This window comes from Danio aesculapii, chromosome 5 (genome assembly GCF_903798145.1).
Source record: "Danio aesculapii chromosome 5, fDanAes4.1, whole genome shotgun sequence".
NCBI lineage: Eukaryota > Metazoa > Chordata > Actinopteri > Cypriniformes > Danionidae > Danio > Danio aesculapii.
In genome coordinates, this window is record NC_079439.1 from 40,658,378 (window position 1) to 40,676,787 (window position 18,410).

The 18,410-nt window shown below is 34.8% G+C and overlaps 1 protein-coding gene across 3 annotated transcripts in view; it reads left to right on the plus strand.

Moving 5' to 3' along the window:
- Positions 1-4,471: 4,471 nt before the first annotated feature.
- si:ch211-204c21.1 (disabled homolog 2) overlaps positions 4,472-18,410 on the plus strand; it is a 63,463-nt gene continuing 49,524 nt past the window's right edge. For 2 of the 3 annotated variants that reach the window (XM_056458180.1, XM_056458181.1), the window contains exon 1: positions 4,474-4,752. The gene's annotated coding sequence lies outside the window, so the exon portion shown is untranslated. Of the gene's footprint in view, positions 4,753-18,410 lie in introns of all 3 variants that reach the window. The other variant, XM_056458183.1, reaches the window with a different exon arrangement.

Sequence of the window (18,410 nt, forward strand, 5' to 3'; positions counted from 1 at the left end):
GAGTTTTGAGCTTGACAACAAATGGTGCAAAAAAGTGCGAATGTCTCTTTTCTCCAGTGCCTCTTTGCAAAGATTTTATGAATGCGGTTCTTTTTCACGTGGTTGATGAGTCGGCAGAATAGAAGGGAAGTGAAAGGAGCAAAAGGAGGGACTGTCTGCCTGTCATTTCAAGGGCAACGTGACGATCGCTCATATCCTTTTCACCTTTTTGTGTCTTCTTTGAGTCACAGTTTGTCATACAGCTTTCAACAAGATTTGTAAATGTGCAATATGAGCACTTTTTCGGAAATGTCCAAGGCTGCTTTAGGATGACCTTAATGTATTTCAGTTATTCATTTTGATACTGCGTACAGTTATGTAAAAAAGAAAAGACAACAAACCAATAACACAAAAAGTAAATAAATAATTAAAATAAAGATGAAATAAAAAAAATAATAATAATATATATATATATATATATATATATATATATATATATATATATATATATATATATATATATATATATATATATATATATATATATGTGTATGTATACAGTTGAAGTTATCAATGTATTGTAATTGCTTCTCTAAAATATGTTCTTTTTAAATGTCTGGGTAAAAAACAAAAATAAATTGTCTTTTTACACCATTGAGCATAATATATTTAACTATTAGAATCATTTTAAATATTTTGGAACAGTAGCTTTTGATGTGGAGGGGCTTTTTCTGTTGGTGATCCGGTTGCCCTAACAAACTGTTGCTTATATACAGTTGAAGTCAGAATTATTAGCCCCCCTTTACATTTTTTTTTTCTTTTTTAAATATTTCCCAAATGATGTTTAACAGAGCAAAGAAATTTTCACATTTATTTCGGCTAGAATAAAAGCAGTTTTTAATTTGTTAAACACCATTTTAAGGTCAAAATTATTAGCCACTTAAGCTAATTTTTTTCGATTGTCTACAGAACAAACCATCATTATACAATAACTTGCCTAAAATAATAATGCATTTCAAAAGCATAAATAAACATGCAAAAATAAAAACACAAATCACAAAATATGAAAAACTGCTAATTTATGAATATTTTTGCAGTGTTTAAATATAGATGAAGTCAGAATTATTAGCCCTTCTGGATTATTAGCCCTCTATATATTTTCCCCAATTTCCATTTAATGGACGCTTTTTTTCAACACATCTCTATATATAATAGTTTTAACAACTGATTTCTTTTATCTTTGCCATGAGTACATAATATTTGACTAGATATTTTTAAGATACTACTATTGAGATTAAAGTGACATTTAAAGGCTTTACTAGGTTAATTAGATTAATTAGGCAAGTCATTTATAATGATGTTTTTTTCTGTAGACAATCAAAAAGAAATAGTGCTATATAGTTTAAGAGGGCTAATAATGTTAAGCTTTAAATGGTTTTTAAATAATTAAAAACTGATTAAAAAAAACTGATTTTATTCTAGCTGAAATAAAACAAAGATGAATTAAAATATATATTAAATATATTAAAGCAAATACTGTGAAAAAAATCCTTGCTCTGTTAAATATCATTTGGGAAATATTTGCAAAAGAAAAAATATATATAGTTGAAGTCAGAATTATTAGCCCCCCTTTGAATTTATTTTTTATTTTTTATTTTTAATATTCTCTAAATGATGTTTAACAGAGCAAGGAAATTTTCACAGTATGTCTGAAAATATTTTTTCTTCTGGAGAAAGTCTTTGTTTGTTTTGGCTAGAATAAAAGCAGCTTTTAATTTTTTAAAAATTCTTTCAAGCTATATATTTTTCCGATAGTCTGCAGAACAAACCACTGTTATACAATAACTTACCTAATTACCCTAAAACTGTTTTTTTGTATTTAAATAAGGGGTGGTAGGCATTCAAATATTGTGTTGTTGGATATCAGGGGCCCCTGAGTAAGGTACGTGCATCAATGTATTGAAAAGGAAATGTGTTTCTCTCAATGTTCACTTTATTTCTATAATGCCCGCCTTTGGACATAAAGAACACACTCATTTCCTTTAGTACTGTACTGTACATGTTGTTCATTCATTGACGTCAGGGGGAAAAAACACTTCCCTCAGCAGCCGTGGTTCTCTCTTTAGGGCTACATCTTAGTTTCCTGGCCTGAGGTTCTTATTGAGACACTAAAAAGATTGAATAAACAATGAACATGAAATAAAAAAAAACTAACTCAACAGAAGGATCAGATTAATCTGCATGCCTTGTGGTATATGATATTGTTTTCAGAGAAGGCTTCTATTTTAAAACAAGAGCGCTGTTCTCTCAGACAATGCAAAACCTGCTCTAAAAATACTGTCCATTTAACTGTCAATCAACTGGAGGACTGAGAAAACAACTCCCTCGCTTTCCTTCTCTCTCCCTCACGATCTCTCATTTACTGTCTCATCCTTCGTTGTTCAAGACACACTGTAATTTCTTCTACAGACTGGGGAAGAGTATCCACCCATGAACAGTATCATAGATTAAATAAAAATGTCGGAGACTTTAATTGAAAATGTGATATGATAGAACGTTATGGATTGAGAGAATTGGGAACCGTTTAAAATAAATCCATGCATAACAGTTGTGTGATTAATTTATTACATTAATGTTCACTTTCTAAAATTATTCATTCATTTTAACATTATTATAAATATTATAACTGTTTATATAGTATTATAGTATTATACATATACTAAATATATATATAGATTCTAGATTCTGCCCTTCAATTTGACAAACAGATAAATGCAGTAGTTAAATCTTGTTTTTTGCAGCTGAGATTATTAGCCAAAGTGAAATGCTTTTTAACTCGTGCGGAATTTGAGATTAATCCATGCCTTTGTATCATCACGCTTGGACTACTGTAACTCAATTTATGTGGGTATCGGCCAATCTTGTATAAATCATCTTCAAGTGGTCCAAAATGCAGCCGCTAGGCTTCTTACTGGCACCTGCAAGTTTGAACACATTACGCCTATCCTGTGCTCTCTAAATTGGTTGCCGATATGTTTTAGAACTGAGTTTAAAATTTGTATGTATGTTTTAGAGGTATTTAAGGGCCAGGCTCTGACTTATCTGTCTAATCTTATCACTGTTAAAATATCTGGCAGATGTTTAAGGTCATCCAATCAGAAAATGCCAGTCGTTCCTAGATCCAAATTATAATCTGATGTGGGGAGTATGCATATGTTTCAAAGACAAATTGTTTTCAAGCATCAGAAGAATAAAGCTTTAAATGTTCGGTTTAACTGCACAGAAAATAATACATATAACTAATAGTACAACACTTGCTAATAATACATTTCACCAACGTTTAAAATGTAATAAACATTTAGCACAGGTTATTTCAAATATAACAAACATTTAGAATACTCACTTAAGCAAAGGGATAGTTCACCCCAAAATTAAAATCTACTCACTGTTAATCACCCATAAGTGGTTTGAAACTTTTATGAGTTTGTTTTTCTTCTGTTAAACACACATAAGTATATTTAATGAAAGCTGAAAACCTGTGGGTGTCACGGTGGTGCAGTGGGTAGCACAATTGCCTCACAGCAAGGTCACTGGTTCGAGCCAGTGGGTCTGTTGGCATTTCTGTGTGGAGTTTGCATGTTCTCCCCATGTTGGTGTGGATTTCCTCCGGGTGCTCCGGTTTCCCCCACAGCCCAAATATATGTGGTATAGGTGAACTGAGTGAGCGGTAATGTATGTGTATGCAAGAGTTTATGGGTGTTTCCCAGTACTGGGTTTTAGCTGGAATGGCATCCGCTGTGTAAAACATATGCTGGATAAATTGGTGGTTCATTCCACTGTGGCGACCCCTGATAAATATATGGACTAAGCTGAAAATAAAATGAATGAATGAAAACCTGTAACCATTGACTAAGGAAAAACAAATACCAAGCAAGTCAATAGTTACAGCTTTTGCATTCAAAAAAGAAAGAACCTCAAACTAGTGAGTAAATGATGAGTAAATGTTAATGAAATTAACATTTTTGGGTGAACTCTCCCTTTAAGGTCAGAATATGTTAATTTTCATAACATATGTCTAACTGAGTAATGAATATTTCAATATTATGTTGACATCTTATTTTCAGAAAAGCTATTTAAAAGACTTTCTATAACAAAATTTAAAACGGTATTTTATAACAATATAACAGTACAAAACAGCTCCAAACATAAGCACGTAAATCTATATATAATCTATTAAATAAATAAAAGCTAATGAAATTAAATGGAACAAACATGAATGTTCACTGCGGAGAATTTTGTTGACAGTACAGCTTGTACAGTTTGTTGACGGTAAAGTATTGCATAATTTCATTGACTGGAAACAGCAGTGATGTGTTGTAATGCACAACTAAACGTCATCTATCCAGAAAAAAAAATTAAATAAATAAATAAATATACTAACACGGTATAAAACAGCAGGAGCAGAAAAAAAGTGGGGAGGCATAAGGAGCACTGGTTGATGCGTATCGTGTGTTGTGTGATGCCCTGGACGCACTGAATCCGGTCTTTAGAGGGTTAAATTTCACTTTGAGGGGGAGTTACCGAATCTGCAGTAACATCGGAGCGCATTCCTGAGAGCTGCCAACATCCCGGGAATAAGACCTTCAGCGTCAACATCTCACAGCCACATCACGGGAATATACCGCACTACCGGCCACGCGTCGACTGTCTCGTCAAGCCGCTTTTTCTCCGCCGGTTCGGAGTATGCGAGCTCCGCTTACTGTCTCCACGTAGGTGAGTACTATCACGTTTTTTTAAGCGAATACTGTCTCAGGAAACCTGCCGATTTTGCTATTATTATGGACCCCGTTTTTTGAAAGAGGCCGTTATATGTATTTAATGTATTAGGTTATAATTTATTTTATTTATTTATATAATGGTCTGTTTCCATTCACTGCAGCAGAAGCTCATTCACTGTCTAAAGTCCTCATGTCTGTGGCTGTACCGCCTTACGGGATTTTTACAGATTACCAGTACAGTGAAAACATGCTATTTTAGCCGATATTAATGTGAAATTATGGTTTTCAATAAAAGTCATATATTTAACTGACAATTGAGTCGTCGGTATATTAGCAAAACATAAAGATTAACAGGTAGATAGATAGAAATATCTGTTATTAAGGTCTGTGTCTAACCTATAGCAGACCTTTTTTGTTGTTTGCAAATAGGACCTGTTGATTTGAAATGATTCTCATGACAAATGCACTGCAAAAGAGCTTGATAGGACCCTGATGTTGGCTGCTGGTCTGACCTATATTCACAGATGTTTGCATTCAACAGTGACCACATCCAAAATCAAACAGCTTCATGTTGACACCACACTCAATGGCATTTATCTAGTATTTACTGTAGCTTCCCTATGGTAGATCCTAAATAACACACAAAAAAGAAAGAATAGCATTATCAGGATTTTTTATTATTGTTAATTTTTTGTTCATTTGAAGAGAACGAGATTCATTTAGTGCTCTATTGCGTTTATTTAAAGATTGAAATACTACAAATCGTTTAGGGTGTGATCCCACTTGGTAGATTTGTTTCAATTAAAATAAAGTTAATTTATGATTGATTTGTTGGTGCTGTTCATTTGAATAATTTTCCAACAAGACACCTCGAAATATCTAAATTTGAACTCTAATTTGGGTCAACTGAAATATGAATTCAACACAAGAACCAAAAGCATCTCTAAAAAAAGAACAGCATGTTCACGAGTGTCCTGTTCTTTTTCTAGTTTCAATGTTGCTCATTAAAATTCAATACAAGCATTGAAAAAAATCAACTTTTTGCAGCAGTTTTTGACAAGTTCTCAACTGATAAAAATACCATCACAATTTTGGTCAAACAAAGACCACAAACACTGATTTAGTTAACTACGTTCTGTCACAAAACATAAAGCATAAAAACCCATTTCAGCTTGGCTTGTGAGTTTAGTTACAGTGGCCTGAAGGGTAGCCATCTCTGAGCAAGTTAAAAGTCATCCCTCAAAATCCTTAATGTTCTTCTCTAATGTTATAACTCATATTGGTAGCATTATTTGTGTTATTGCATTATTTTGGTCGTCAAAGCATCTAGTTCATAAATAAATGCATCTAAAGATTCATCAAGTGAATTCTTCAGCATTTTCTTGTACTTATATATGGAATAATTCACTATCATCCACAAGTATATTAGATTTGTTTGATTTTCTGATTATTTGAAGCGAGATTCCTGTTTATTTTCTGAATTAAAATGCTGTTGTAGGTTCTGCAGAAGTGCTGTAAATCACATCTTAATCCACCACACTCATCAGCAGCCCCCATATAATCCAATTATTAAATGTTCTGCTTTAAAAATGAGTATGAATGTTAAGCAAACCAGGAATAAATGTAACTTTTTTATTCAGAATAAAAAGAAAAACTCACTTCGATAAGTCTGATGCAATCTTTTCTCAATAAACATAATTTCTAAAAGGCTTTTTTTACACTTGCCAGCTGAACCACAGGAGGGCTGAGAGTGATAATGACCTCATATATAGATATATATAGTAGGAGCTTAAATAATAGTGCTCATTATTTACAGCAAACACATCGTTGGACTGCTGTGCTATTTTAACCAGCTTTGGTGAGTCCATATACTTGTGGTTGCAGGTATGATCTCAGTTCAAGGGAATGTTTGTCATTATGTCCTGGTTGATCTTTATGGCAGTGCAAGACTTGGAAACTCTAAGCCTTTAAGCGTCAGGACCGCTGGAGTAAAAGTGATGAGAGAACAAGAGTAATTTCAGTCATTTTAGCAGTACCGTTTCTTCCTTTCCATGCATGGCATTTTCATCCCGTTTACTTCACCATCCCCCATGGTACTTTTAGAGGAGGAAATGCCACAGTAAATACGTTCCTGTTTCTTTTACAAAGCCGGAAATGCAGAGTGAACATGTAACCTTCTTTTACTGCGCTGACTTTGATGCAGGCAGAAAAAAAAAGCCTATTTGAAACGTTGAACGAAAGTGTCTTTGTTCCCCACTTTGGTCATGGACAGATGCTTTCCATCTTACCGAACACAGAAAATGTGCTCTTACTTAAGTAGTGTAAATGACTTTACCAAGGACATGGAGCCAACACCGTGTTTTACAGTTTTCGAATGTGAATTGGCGTTTTGAAATGATGCTGGATATGACTCGCGTCAGGACATTCTTCTTTCTCCTGTTGGTACAATGTGTGCTGCTTTATTGGAACCAGATGTTGGCACTCAGCGAAGTTTCTCTTCTGTCCTCCATTCTGAACTCTTCAAATGCTATCAGCACCTTTTCCTCCTCCTTCTCAGTTCATCAAAGACCAGCATATTTAAGTGGAGAATCCAAAAACAAAGGCGACTTTCCATCACTTTGGACCTTTATAAGATTCCTCTCCGCTGACTCTGCTGTTTTTCTTGTTTCTGTGACATTTTATTGCACAAAAGGGACTGCTATTGTATTTCATTGTAGACATATATAGGTCAGTAGAGAAGTCATGGCTGTTTTTATGTGTAGAGTGGTATTTCACTGTGGTGGCCACATGCTGAGGTAAGTGACCTTTGCCCCAAGGGTTTGTTTGTACTGCACTTTCCCCTCTGCTAAAAACAATGAAATTCAGATTTTTCATTGATTCTAGTGGAGAAAAAAAAGTGGTTCAGTGTGTCAGCCGTAGAAGCCTTTGATTTTTACATTATCTGCTAGGTCTAGGATTTTAAAGAAACAGTTCATCCAAAAGTTGTATTTACCTCACGTTCTTCCAAACTGTAATATGCAACACCTTACATAATGGTAACAAACCTGAATGACAACAACACACACACACACATATATATATATATAGGGGCAGCACATAGGCGCAGTGGGGAGCAGAATCGCTTCACAGCAAAAAGGTAGCTGGTTTGAGCCTCGGCTGCATAAGTTGGTATTTCTGTGTGGAGTTTGCATGTTCTCCCCGTGTTTGCATGGGTTTTCACCGGGTGCTCCGGTTTCCCCCACAGTCCCCACAGTGAGGAAGCTAAATTTGCTGTAGTGTATGTGTGTGAATGAGTGTGTACTTAGATGTTTCCCAGTGATGGGTAGCATATCAATGCTGGATAAGTTGGCGGTTCACTTTGCTATGGCGACCCCAGATTAATAAAGGGACTAAGCCTAAAAAAGAAAATGAATGAATATATATATATATATATATATATATATATATATATATATATATATATATATATATATATATATATATATATATATATATATATATATATAAATAATTATCATAATTATATAATATTTTATTATATATAATATAATTATTATAATTATAATTATTTTATAAAACAGCTTAAGGTTGAAGTCAAAATTGATAATTTCTGCCTTGCCTACTTAACACAATAACATAACATAATAAGTCTTTAACATAATAAGTCTTTAAATTGACCCAGCAGACACACAACCTCATAAGACATACATTTTTGGTCAGTTGACAAAAAATCATTGTCTAGTCAGTGTCTAAGGACAACTTTAAGTTAATAACGACGTCAAGTTAAGTTGATATTTAGTTGATTTTAATTTGTGTTGGAAAAAATCCAATGTCTGATAGATGTCATAGTGATAACGTTCACACGTTAGTAGTAATAGAAGTGTCTTGAAAAATATCTAGTCAAATATTATTTACTGTCATCATGGCAAAGATAAAATAAATCAGTTATTAGAAATGAGTTATTAAAACTATTATGTTTAGAAATGTGTTGAAGAAAATCTGCTCTCTGTTAAACAGAAATTGGGGAAAAAATAAACAGGGGGGCTAATAATTCAGAGGCTAATAATTCTGACTTCAACTGTATATATAATTTTGTATTATATATATTTTATTGTTTTGTTAGTGTTTTAGCATGTGTTCAAATGATTCTTGTTTTAAATATGCCTGAAAAGATTTTTTTTGAGTCTGTTTTTTTTTTTATTATTTCATGGAATAGTAACACACAACAAAGACATTTTAGTGGATGTCTTCTGTTAATCATGGTCATAATAATGTAAAACATTAAGAAATAAACACAATACAATTATACAGGACACCTTCTGATGCATGTTAAAAAATCTAATTGAAGCTATGTGCAGTATTTATGCAACAACAGGAGGGACACTGACTGCCCTGTTACATGAGGCTTTGACCCATAGCAGGACAAACTTTTGACGCCCATCTTGTTCATTACAGAGTCCTTGAGAATCATTAGGTAGCTATACTGCAGAACCTAGACGTTTAGCCTTCACTGAAGCACTCTGTTTAGCCTTTTCTACAAACCACTACACAGTTTAGGTTTACAAATGATATACTTCAATCTTGTGTAAGAACATTGTGTTCAAGGTTTGTGTATAAAACAAAAATATTTAGTCTGTTCATGCAGAAATCCTGTGGCTTACCGCACCGTTTGTCCTCAATTCATTCCATTAAAAATCATTTCAGCAAAGGTTGAATCAAAAAGCTTACAGTACATGCTGGTCTCCTACCTTGAGAAGAAGTCATTTACAGTGAGAATAGAGGATTTACCTTTGCTTAGTGTTCCATAAAGAGTTTGTTGTGTCACTATGGTCTAGGGTCTGGGCTGTTTATATACTACACATTTTATAATGCCTCTTTTGTAGCAGGTCTGAAACACTTGAACGACCACACAAGCAGAGCGCTAAAATTATGGTTTACAGCATTTTTAAAATGTTTTTACTTTTAAAACCCTCCACTTAGCATGGGACCTCATGCTGGCACCTCAAGATTAACCGTGTAATTATTTCCTAGAAAAAAATATTGCGCAAACTCTAACTTTCATGTTAGGTCAGGAATTAATAAACAGGGTGGCAACAATTGAGGCTCAGAAGGTTTAAAAGAAGGAGTTGCTTCCCTAAAAATGCAATTTTGCTGTTAATTTACTCATTATGATGCCAATCAAGATGTAGATTTTTTTCAGTGTAAAATTAAAGAAGGTTTTAGCTGAAACTGTCCTTGGTGATTCATAAAATGTGAGTTAAAGTGTTAGTTCAGCCAAAAATGAAAATTCTGTTATTACTAACCCTCATGTCATCCCAAACCCTTGAAATCTTTGTTCAACTTTATTCACAATGCAAATTAAGTTATTTTGGATGAAATCCGAGAGCTCTCTCATCCGCTATAGAAAGAAAAGGTCCCGACTTGTTCAAAGTCTAGAAAAAAAACAAAACAATCCTCCAAACAGACCATAAGCCTTCAGTACAACATTTTTTCAATCTTCATTCAAAACTCCTGACTGTCAGTATATGGTGCACACATTCAAAAGAGTGTGCTCTTAATGCTTGTCCTTAGGAAGTCACACGTGGGCATCCGGGGTGTACATCAGTATACAGTGCTGGTAAATATATACTGACACTGAGGAGAAGAAACTGTGGAATAAAGTTGGTATTTTTGTTTAGTGTGCACATAGAAGTATTTTTGTAGCTTTATAAATCTCAGATTGAACCATTAATCTGTTTTAGGGAGTTTTTTTTTGGTATTTTTCTGGACTATTGCTGTCTATGAAGGATGAATGAGCTCTCGGATTTCTTCCAAAATATCTTAATTTGTGTTCTGAAGATGAAAGAATGTCTCCGGGGTTTGGAATGGAATGAGTAATTATTGACATAATTTAAATGTTTGTGTGAACTGACCCTATAACATCAACTAGAAGATTGAGAGTAAAAAATAAAAGCATATAGGCATAGGCAAGGCAAGGCAAGTTTATTTATATAGCACATTTCATACACAATGGTAATTCAAAGGGCTTTACATAAACAGAAATAAAAAAGACGAGTATAAGTAATAAATAAAAACAACAAAGAATAAAAATGATTAAAACAGAGTAAAATGTGTTAAAGAATAAAAAATAACAGGTTTTAAAGAATAAAAAAGAATAGAAAGACATAGTAGTGTCATCTGTGGGACGTAGCACAGTGCTCATTTAGTTTTAACAGATGTGTTTTCAGTCTTGATTTGAACGTGCCTAATGTTGGACACTGACAAAATGTATACTTGTGACCCTTGATGATACATTGAGAACTGAGCATTTTGAACATTGTTACTTTTCATCTACTACAGCCTTGGAAAATGTGTGATGTCCAGTATGTCAACAAATCTTGTTGGTGTGGATTGCAGTATTAAAATACTACTGTATTAGTAAATTCTTGCCTGCATTTATTTTAAGTCAACAAGTATTTTGTGGGTAACACTTTATTTTGATGGTCCATTTGAGTATTAGTAAATCTGCTTAATATCTGTTGATACTGTTCCTTCAACAGACATTTAACTGACTATAAGAAACTTTGCAAGTACAAAATTATATGTCTACTGTTGCTTACATATTTGTTTACTGTATGCATATGACAGGATATATTTGGTAAAATCTCACCTGTAGTAAGTCATTCTTTCTCTGGGAGTGTGCTGCAACCTTTAGAATGAGAAAATGACATTTATGTAAATCTTTGTAAATATTTTACTAAATATTAGTCTACTGTAAAAATACGAAGAAAGGAGATGTTTAATAAAATCTCACTTGTTGTAAGTCAGTCTGGCCTCTGGTAATGTGCTGCAACTTTTAGGACGAGAAAATCACATTTGGGTCAATTATTGTAAATATTTGTTCTGAAATATTTGACTACTGTACATTTATGAATGGAAATACTGGAAAAATCTCACCTTTAATAAGCAAGTCTGCTCTCTGGGAGCAACTTTAAAATGAGAAAAGCACATTTAAATGAATTACATTGAACACAATATATTATTGAAACATTTATAATATTTGGAGCTGTAAACATGTCAGGCTAAATAATTCAAATAAATCATTGACTTCTGCTGTCTTCATTAGTTTCACAAACACAGATTACTTAACAAAACTTTACACATACAGTAGGAAAGGTATAACAGAAAAGTTTTGCGGTTTTAAAACCTCGACTTTTCCAAACCGCGGTAAACCTTTAATCTGGTTATCGTCCCATGCCTAGTTGAAACAGTATATATTATATGTATATCTCTTCTTTTTTTTTTAGATTCTTTTGAACATTATAGATATATTTTTAATTCAGCTTTTGCTGCCTAATATATTCATCTCTTTCAAAATTATATCACACTCAATACTAATTAGGTTGATTTTGCTTCAGATTCTCAGTGTAATCAATCCCTCCTTTTGAAAGTGAATCGTAATTGTTTAACATTTCATCTTCTGAGGCTTTGTGTGCAGTGTGCGGCTTGCCTCGTTTTGTTTGATTATGTGTCTTGGATGATGGATTGTGTGTTTGCTGTGCAAAGCCAGTCTGTGAGTGCAGCGCTATGAAAAGAGTTGCCCATACCTGTCAAGGGTTGCCGTGACAACCATGGCAATCCAAAGCCACGAGGGTCACACAATAATTGGCCAACCGCATGTTACATCTGAATTGCAAAATGATACAAGAATCAATATCATTATCACCTTAGCCTCGTGCTCTGTGATAGGCTTCGGCTCTGATCTCCATCTTCAGACACTTCATTATCCTCAGCCTGTGACCGACTGGCTCTGAAATGTGGAGGTGTTCTGAGGCCATTAAATACATCGATTGATCCTGCGTGTGGCACGAGTACAAGCAGGCCTTTGTTGCTAGTGCCCTGCGTGTTCCTGCTAGTTATCCAGTGTCCTGTTGACAACTGACAACACACCCCTGGAGATTGTGTCTGTCCAGAGTGTTTACCTCAGATTCTTGGCATTGAGCTGAGAAGGATGTGTCTTGGCTTTCGTTTCTTCATGTGCATGTTTACTTGGGTGGTTAAAATGAAGGGGTTGTTCAACTAAAAATGAAAATTTGCTGTTGATTTACTCACCGATCAATATATGTAGTAATTGACATTTTTCAGTTAAATTAAAGAGGTGAAAATTTTGTCTTTTATGATTAGTCAAGGGCTGCATGGTGGCGCAGTATGTAGCATGTTCACCTCAGAGCAAGAAGGTTGCTGGTTCAAGTCTTGGCTGGGTCAGTTGGCGTTTCTGTGTGGAGTTTGCATGTTCTCCATGTGTTCACGTGGGTTTCCTCCAGGTGCTTCAGTTTCTCCCACAAGTCCAAAAACATGTGCTATAGGTGAATTGGGTAAGCTAAATTGTCTGTGGTGTGTGTGTGTGGATGTTCCCCAGTGATGTGTTGCGGCTGGAAGGGCATCCGCTGCATAAAACATGTGCTGGATAAGTTGGCAGTTCATTCCGCTGTGGTGACCCAGATTAATAAAGGGACTAAGCTGAAAAGAAAATGAATGAATGAGTGATTAGTAAAATGAAAGTTAGAGGGGTGGTCCACTACGATATCATATTTTAAACTTCAGTTGATGTGTAATGTAGCTGTGTGAACATAAACAACATCTCTGAATGTAATACGCTCAAAGTTCAATGCAAAGGGAGACATCTTTTACAGAGTTAGCTTAGCAAAACCTACAGCAAATGAAATTTGGGGACTACAAAAAATACATCCGAGTTAGTGAGATCACAAATGATTACAAATTCCCCACACGCATACACCCCCCGCAGCAAATGAGCGTGGCCAGATGCGCTTTAATGTTATAGCTGAGAAACCTGAGGTGGCCTCCAAACGCTGCTATTTCCACAGAGCTTGTTCTGTTTCTGTATTTGGACTTCCAATGGACACGTCACAACGAGAGAAGTGCTTACAGTTTAATTTGAACAATGTTTCAGAGAATTATAAATAAATATATAGCTAGCATTTGACAAAGGAGAACTTCCAGAATCTCTCTTAGTTCTGTGCTGGATTTGGCTAAAAACTCCTCAACAAAGGAGCAGCTCCAACCATAATAGACGAAGCTGTGGATTGTGAGCCACAACCTGTAAGTATTTTAACTTCTTAAAATTGATCTATTACATGAACAGTTTCTAGCAATAGGTGTATGTTGTAGCAAGGATGTAATCAAGGATGTAAACAAAGGGAAATGTTGTTTGGCACTGTTAACAATTTAGCTACAAATTCATATTTATCAGTCAATCTGTTGTAAACAGCTACAATCTTCACCAGCGCTGCAGAACGGACGATTTCTGTGTGTTCTACATCTCAAATAACGAACTTGCAAAAGATATGTGAATGCTTCATATTACTTACACATGCTTATTTTGAATATATGTGAGAGACACTTGTCAGATGTTATTTTAGAGAGCAGGCATGAGGTTCAGCTGTGTCCTTTTCTTTTACTGTTTGATTCAGGCACAAACTGATATGGCTAAAAGCTAAACTGATTGACAGTATTTACACAGCAGAGGCAAAGCACGTGCTTTTAGAGGGGTGATGCTTTTCCTGGTGACGTAGAGCCGATTCGCAAATCACAAAACATTATGTTAGCTGACCAATCAGAGCCTCTTGAGGGCAGGCTTTTGGAGGAACTAGGAAATATGACACTTGTTTTCATGTTAGCTGAGTAGCAGAATATAATCAAAGTGAGATATCTGAAAAAAAAAAAACAGGATTGTTTACAAGTGAAGCATGAGCACACATTGCTTTGCATCTTATAAACACAACCAAGACTAAAAAATACACTCTGGACCACCCCTTTAAAGGGTTAGTTCACTCAAAAATTATAATTCTGTCAATAAGCAATAACCTGTTTCTTACACAGGTCTTAATATATCAGCAAGGGTCACAAGTATACATTTTGTCTGTATGTTTTTATTTTTTTACTCTCAAAGTTCTGGTTGCTCTTAAAGAGTCAGTCCACACAAATTAAATTATGTAAATTAAGTCAATTTAAATTATGTAAATAATTACCCACCCTCATACCATTCCAACCCCCTGAGACATTCTTTCATTTTCAGGACACAAATTAAGATAGTTTAGATTAAATCTGTGAGTGCTCTCATCCTCCATATGCTGCAATGGTCCAGACTTGTTTGAAAATATCCCTAAAACAGACAAGTGGTTAAATCAGCTTATTTTGAGACTAGGAGACTACTTTTGTGCACAGATAAAACTTAAATAACAACTTTATTGTTGTTATTTAAGTTTTACGAGTGCACAAAAGTATTCTCGTAGCTTTTGTGCACACATAAACAGTTCTTCTCCTCACTGTCAGTATACGGTGCACATTCATTAGAGTGATGTGCTCTTAATTCATGTTATGCTTAGTTGTGTATTACATATTACATTGATTGGATGCTCTTGTGTTATGTTTAACTGAGGAAGTCACAAACGGACTGAAGAGTGCACACTATACTGACACCGAGGAGAAAAAACTGTTGATTTAAGCCATTATATTTATTTGATGTGCACACAGATGTATTATCGTATAGCTTTATAATATTCATATGAAACACATGGTCTGATTTTTTTAGTTTTGGTACCTTTGAATGAGTGGGGACCGTTGCTGTAACTATCCAGTGTCTGTCCATAGTGTTTACCTCAGATTCTTGGCATTGAGCTGAGAAGGATGTGCCTTGGCTTTCCCTTTTTTTCTCATGTGCATGTTTACACATACTCCATAGCTGAAGTTAAGTTACAGCCTTTGGGGCCAGGGACAGGGAAGAGGAAAGATGGTGTTTAAATACCCATTGTTGGCCCTCTCTGCCTGCTGGACCAAGTACTGAAGGCCTGCTGAAATGCCAGGCTGAGGAAAATGGAGATTTCAGAGGTCTTCTCAGGCCAGCGGGAATAAGCAAATATTGATGTTTTTCTTGTGCTTTGACCAGGAAGTACTAAAGTTGTGTGAGGAAGAGTGAGAAATCTTTAAAGGTACATGACCTCATTTACACACATCTTCTGCATCATATGGTGACCATATGGTTGGACAGAAAATACAGTCCACTGAGTTTTACTGGCCAGCAGAAGAGCATGAACTGTCTGTTTAGATGAATCTGTCCAGTTCAGTGCATGATGCTATGTAGTTTTTTAACTTAGCCTTTTAAGGCGGAATTTACGCATAGATTATGTAGTGCTTATGGATATGAAATGTGTAAACGTGATTGAATTTGTGGATGTTTTGCTTATGCACTAACATTAGGGAAGTGGATTAGTAAAATGCTAGGTGTAGTGTGAGGTCTGTCTATAGGGATGTTATTTTGAACCACTTACTAACTCCTCCAATGTTTACATTTTTTTTTTCACTCAAGTTTCCGGTTTAATGTATTTCTGTACCTTGGATAAGCTCCAAAATCAAGCAGCAGCTGGATGACAACTTTTAGTTTAAAAGCTTTTCACACTGTGTGGTCTGTTAAAGTGCTAAGACTTGAGAGACTGTTTCAAAGGCTGCGTCAGAAATCGTCTACTACTCAGTAGGTACTGCTTTTGAATCTTAATTAACTACTCAACTGTTAGAAAAGTACGTTCTATACAGTATGAATGTGAGTAGTATGAATGGAACTCGGATGTACTGTCCTACATCCACCATTTGGTCATGATTAGGCCCACACGGAATCTGCATGTGCAGAAATCTGCAGATTTCTGCTGATTTTTAGCCCATTATCGAGTCTATGTATTTACTCGTGTAAATGTGTGTAAATTTATATTATTCAGTTTTTAAATAATTTTCACTAATATTATTGTGATGTAATAATAGTAATATGAAAATGTTCATTTGATGTATTTACAATATAGTTTGTAAAGTAATATTTTCTGTATTTTAGTAGATATATCATATCAGAGACTTGCTCTGTTTACCAAATAAGTGGATCTAATTGGATTTGTATTGTAAACATTAAATAAAAGTTAAAAAGGTATTACTTTTTATTTCAGATATTACGTTTTCATTTATGATACTCCTAAAATCAATCCGCATAAATCTGCAATTTTTTTTTACAAAATTCTCCACAGAAATAGCAAAAAATGTCTGCAGATTCTGTCTGGCCCTAGTCATGGTCACGTGACCTACCCGCGTCAGTTGCATCGCTTCACTCCCATTCATGAATTCTTTCGCGGTGCGTTATTGGATAGCGTAGGGTCCATTGGATGCGCACTTCAGAATCTCACCGGAAGTAGTAGGTCATGCTGGTACATACTGTTTTTCTAATGCTATGAATTCGGACATACCTGGCTTGCATACTGTTTTAGCATACTATATAGTATGGAAGTATGTGATTTCAGATGCAGCCAATGGTTCTATTTGTTGGAGGTATGAAACTAAGGTCTCAATTCCGATTATCATTTTAGTAATTCATTGAATTTTATGCATCACAAATCACTATGCATAACGATGCATTGGCAACACTTTCCATCCACATTTTTAAATTTTACTTCAAACGAATACAATGTTGTCTTTTAATACATACAGTAAAAAAAAGTGAGCCACCAGCATTTTTCCCACTTGCGTTTTGAGTCCTGTTGATTGGGTTCTTAAACACCTACTGTATGATGGCTATTGTATTCACGGGCTCAACGCAAATGGCTGTGATTGGCTATAAAGATCACTGTTGTTCACAGAGTGGTGACACATATACATAGACACTGAAGCATTTTAATCAATTGCAATTTTGTCTTATCTTTCTTGCAATTGTGTGCTATTGTGAAATCCAGTACAGCATAAGCGATAAATGATGTTAGTACGTTATAACTGGTTAAGCTCTGTTACTAAATCAATAAAGAATTGTCTGCATCATGATGCATTGATGAAACAATACATTTTGACACACTTAATATTTGTTATTATAACTAATGATAATTACATATACACTGTAAAAGAAAGTTGACTCAACTTAAAATTGTAAGGAAACTTGCGGCAGAGCTTTTTTTTTTCTTTTTTTAACATAAACCAAGTCAAGTGCAGTATTTGGGTTGAAAGTTGAGTCAACTTAAAAAAGCACTGCAGCTAGTTGCCCTACAATTTTGAGTTGAGTCAACATTTTTTGCAGTGTAGTGGGCAATTGTCTGACAATTTTTTATTTAAACACTAATAATAATTAATCACTTTGGCCATTTATTTTGAGGTTTCAAAGAGTTGATCTGTTAAAACAGTTTAGTGAAATGTACGTTGAGATGTTTTGTAAGTTTAAATCAGATTGTCATTTTTGCAGTGTATTTCAGTATCTCAACAGTGTCTCTTCATGTAACATTTGAACACCAGAATAAATAAACTGTTTAATAGTTTATAGAATACAGTGCTTGTAAAATGACAGTGGTAAAGAAACTTACATTTTGAAGACATCTTTAAGCTTCTCTTGAAACTGAAATGTGCATTCACATAAAAGTGGCCGTGAATGTCTGTGAGAACTAGCACTGTGCAGATATTCTCACAGTCTGGTATCTAAATTAGTATTTAGGTGTGCTCGCTAACAGTAACACTGTGGTAGATGTAAACACAGCATGTTTGCTCTCGTCTGTTGCCGTAGACTTAATAGGATCAGAGTGTGAGCTAGATAGATATCAAGACTTTATTCCTGTCTAGAACATCCCAATGGCTTGCCAG